Below are 5193 nucleotides of genomic sequence, written 5' to 3'. Positions count from 1 at the left end.
AGGTAGACCATGGCAATTTGACAAAGATGCTACTCATTTTGGTTGAGAAAATAGTGTTGTTTTCAGGTTTAAAGAGAAGAAAATCAAGTTGGAGCCATTGACTCCCAAGGAGGTCTACAAAGATCAACTACAAATGCAACAAAAGAGGAAGGCCGAAAAACTCAAGGCGAAAACAAGTATGGCGCCAACGGCTTCACCATCCTTTCAAGAAAGTGAGATTGAGGTTGCTGATCAAGGTAAGCTTTCTAAAACCCAAATTGAGTGGAAAAACCAAGAGAAAGCCGAGAGGGGGGTAAGAAAAGGGATCAAACCTGAGAGCACCAAAAATCTGGAAATTTCTGCCAATGAGAGCCAAACCGAAGGAAGAAAAAGAAAAAGAGAGAAAAAACCAGAATTTTTATTTGAGTTTTGGGAATATTAATAAGGCTATTGAATGTATGAAACCCTTGCTGGTCATGATATATAAAGAAAATTATTTTAATGATCAAACTAACTTTGAAAAACTTGAATTGCCAAGTTCAATGATTTCTCTTTTGAAGGAATTTGGAGATGTTTTCCCGAATGAGATTCCAAGTGGACTACCACCTATTCGAGGGATAGAACATCAAATTGACTTTATCCCAGGGGCTGCCATACCAAATAAACCAGCATATAGAAGCAATCCCGAAGAAACAAAGGAGCTGCAAAAACAGGTAAGTGACTTGCTTGATAAAGGATATATTTGTGAGAGTTTAAGTCCATGTGCTGTTCCTGTTTTGTTGGTACCTAAAAAGGATAGTTCTTGGAGAATGTATGTTGATTGTAGGGCTATAAATAACATCACCATTAAATATAGACATCCCATTCCTAGATTAGATGATATGCTTGATGAGTTGCATGGTGCTTGCATGTTTACTAAAATTGATCTTAGGAGTGGTTATCATCAAATCATAATGAAAGAAGGTGATGAATGGAAAACCGCATTTAAAACTAAATATGGGTTGTATGAATGGTTAGTTATGCCTTTTGGATTATCTAATGCACCTAGTACTTTCATGAGGCTTATGAATCATGTAATGCGTCCATTTATTGGTAAATTTGTGGTTGTTTATTTTGATGATATTTTGGTGTATAGTCGAAACTTGGATGAGCATGTGGATCAACTTAGGCAAGTTTTGCAAGTTCTTAGAAAGGAAAGATTGTTTTCTAACATGAACAAGTGTGATTTTTGCAAAGATGAGCTTGTTTTTCTAGGATTCGTAGTAAGTGCTGCAGGAATCAAAGTGGATCAAGCTAAAGTGCAAGCAATCAAAGAGTGGTCGGTTCCTACAACAATCACCCAAGTGAGGAGTTTCCATGGCTTGAAAGTTTTTATAGAAGATATGTCAAGGATTTTAGCACCATAGCCGCACCTTTGAATGAAGTTGTCAAGAAGAATATTGGCTTTAAATGGGGGGAAGTACAAGAAAAATCTTTTAACTTGTTCAAAGAAAAATTGTGTAATGCACCTTTACTAGTTTTGCCAAATTTTTCTAAGACTTTTAAAATTGAGTGTGATGCTTCGGGTGTAGGTATTGGAGCTATCTTAATGCAAGAAGGAAGACCCATAGCCTACTTTAGCGAAAAATTAAATGGAGCTGCACTAAACTACCCGACATATGACAAGGAGATGTATGCTTTGGTGAGGGCTTTGGAGATGTGGCAACATTATCTCATGCCAAAGGAGTTTGTGATTCATACGGATCATGAGTCTTTAAAGCATATTAAGGGTCAAGGAAAGCTCAACCGAAGGCATGCCAAGTGTATTGAATTTATTGAAACCTTTCCATATGTGATCCGCTACAAAAAAGGTAAGAAAAATGTGGCTGCCGATGCATTATAGCGAAGGTGTGTACTCTTTTCTACCTTAGATGCTAGATTGCTTGGATTTGAACAATTGAAAGAACTTTATGAGCATGATAGTGACTTTGGAGAAATTTTTAGAAACTGTTCGAAATATGGATGTAATAAATTTTACATATTTGAGGGGTATTTGTTTAAGGAAAACAAACTTTGTGTGCATAATTGTAGCATTAGAGAATTATTGGTTCGGGAAGGACATAGGGGCGGTTTAATGGGTCATTTTGGTGTTTTTAAAACTTTATCCTTGCTGCAAGAATATTTTTATTGGCCTAACATGAGGAGAGATGTTGAGAGAATTTGTGAAAGATGTTTGAAGTGCCGGAAAACAAAATCAACATTGAAGCCACATGGATTGTACAAGCCTTTGCAGCTTCCTACCTATCCTTGGGTAGATTTGTCTATGGATTTTATTATTGGTTTGCCTGGGTCAAGGACAAGTAAGGATTCAATATTTGTTGTAGTAGATATGTTTTCTAAGATGGCACATTTTATTGCATGTAATAAAACTGATGATGCATCCAATGTTGCTAATTTATTTTTTAAGGAAATTGTCAGATTGCATGGAATGCCAAGAACTATTATTTCGGATAGGGATGCTAAGTTCTTAAGTTATTTTTGGAAAAATTTGTGGGCTAAGTTAGGTACTAAGTTTTTATTTTCAACTACTTGCCACCCACAAACAGATGGGCAAACCGAAGTTGTGAGTAGAACCTTGTCCGCTTTGTTACGTGCTTTAATTAGTAGAAATTTGAGAACTTGGAAAGAATGTTTGCCACATGTTGAATTTGCTTATAATAGATCTTTACATTCAGCTACTAAATATACACCATTTAAAATTGTTTATGGTTTTAATCCTTTGACTCCATTAGATCTAACACCTTTACCTTTAAGTGAGTGTGCTAATCTAGATGGAAAACAAAAAGCTGATTTTGTAAAACAGATTCATGAGAAGACAAAGGCAAATATTGAGAGGAGGACCGAGCAATATGCAAAGGTGGCTAATCAAGGTTGAAAACCAATGGTCTTTGAACCTAGAGATTGGGTGTGGCTGCATTTGAGAAAAGAAAGATTTCCTGAACAAAGGAAATCAAAACTCATGTTGAAGGGTGATGGACCTTTTCAAATTTTGGAAAGGATAAATGACAATGCCTACAAACTTAATCTACCGGGTGAGTATAATGTTAGTGCCACCTTCAATGTTGCTGATTTGTCTCCTTTTGCTGCACGTGATGACTTTGATTTGAGGGCAAATCCTTTTCAAGAGGAGGGGAATGATGAGAATCCACTCGAGCTCGCACAACCGACAACTCACTAAGGTACTGATCTGATACGGATGAAGACTGGACCGATCACTAGGGCTCAAGCTAAGAGGTCTAAGAAAAACCTTACTACCTTTATCCAGAAAGTAATTCATTCTCCAAAGGGCTTGTGCATACCTGAAGATAAAAAACCTGTTTTAAGTATCCAAGTGGTGGAGGCTAATACATTAGACACCCATACATCAGACATTTTATATCAGACACCCATGCCTCGGACATCTGACCTCAGACTTCGGGCATTAAACATAACTTAGTTCGGACATCAGGCAGACATAAGTTAGCTCGGACATCAGGCATAAGTCAGCTTAGTTGTCAAGCTAGTCAACTCATTTTCTAATTGGTGTTTGACTCTTTTTTTTAGGGTTTTATTTATTTATTTGCAGGACAAATAAGTTTAGGAAAGTTTTTATTTTATTATTATTTTTTGTTAATTAATTAACTTCTAATTGAAAATAGGGGAATTAATTAAGTAGATTAGGAAAAGGAAAATTCGGTCAAGCTAGAACTCTTTATTGTGTGGCCGGTTTTTCCTAGGATTTTTAGGGTTTATTTTATTTCTTTCAAAGCCTATTTAGAGGCTTATTTTCAATAAGAATACAACTTTGATTTGATTAAGAAAATACTTGTAAGATTAATTATCTCTTTGTTCTTTAAGAACACCTAAAACACCATAAGAGAATTGGTTGTTTTAGCTTGACTTATCAATAGGTCTTCCATCCCCTATTGTGGCATCTACATTTTACCAAGATTTCTAACCACATGTTGGTTAGGGGTTGAGGTCAATTCCATTAGAACTTGAACTTAATTAAGATCCGAACTAATATAATACTGGTTTAGGCGCAGGCCGTCCTAGGATCGTATCAGGAAGGGATCTTGGATGGGTCCTGACATCGAATCACGTGCTTCCTTTAGTATCTCCCTTTTGAACTCAATGATATCCGACTCTTAAATTCTCAATTGATGATACTTAAACCTTAAGTCAATCTTGGAATTACCTTGACACCTTGGGATTAATTGAAAAGATCATCTATACTCGACCACGGTTAACGATTACGGAGTGGTCACCTTGTTAATTCACTGGTAGTCGTTACACACCTTAGATTATCATCCCTCTTCTCCACAACAGAACAGGTGCCTTTCATGATGATATGCCTGGTCTAGCGAAACCTTATTTACCAAATCTTGCAGCTAATCCTTTAACTCCGTTAACTTTGATGGAGCCACATGGTATGGTGGTAAGGAAATAGGTGGGTGTCGAAAAACCAATTCGACGGTGATTCAATCTCTTTTTACTTTCATAATCCCCCATAACTTGTTGGGAATCACCTTCGGACAGTTTACCACTACGAGCATGTCTTCCAACACTCACCATCTATTAGGCATCAACCGCATGGCCTAGATACCCTTGACGACCACTCCTTGATAGCTTTTCGGCAACGAGGGTAGAAGTTAACATCGGTAAAGGCCTCCTAACTCCTCCACGAAGCAACATTTCAGGTAGGCAAATCACCTAAATGTTACTTCCTTATGGTAGCGATCCACAAACATAAGATTCCTAGCTACCCATTTCACGCTTAGGATTATTTAAATCCCCAAAAGGTCCAACTTAATCAGGTCTCCTTCCCTCACCTGGTCTTCAGCAAGGAAGAGGCAATCCTTGACTATTTGACTCGGCCATACGGATTCCTCTTAAGGATAGATGATTTCTAGTTAGCACCTTCGAAGATTAGAGTTATTTCAACTTTGACAACGAATTCACTTCGAGACTACGGGAAATAACACATCCAGACGGGTAAAACAAGAAAATTGGTGCAGATGGGACGCACAACAATGCACAGTCCCTTAGGAATACTAGAACCTAGAGCTCTGATACCAACTGTCAGGACTCGTATAAAATTCCTAACCAGAACCCTAGACAGGCCCTGATATCAGGGAAACCCTACTGAACCCTCCAATTGAAAAATCAACAAAGGTTGGACTAACCTTAAAATTT

Source organism: Ziziphus jujuba, chromosome 8, assembly GCF_031755915.1.
Source record: "Ziziphus jujuba cultivar Dongzao chromosome 8, ASM3175591v1".
Lineage (NCBI taxonomy): Eukaryota > Viridiplantae > Streptophyta > Magnoliopsida > Rosales > Rhamnaceae > Ziziphus > Ziziphus jujuba.
This window is presented reverse-complemented; position numbering follows the sequence as displayed.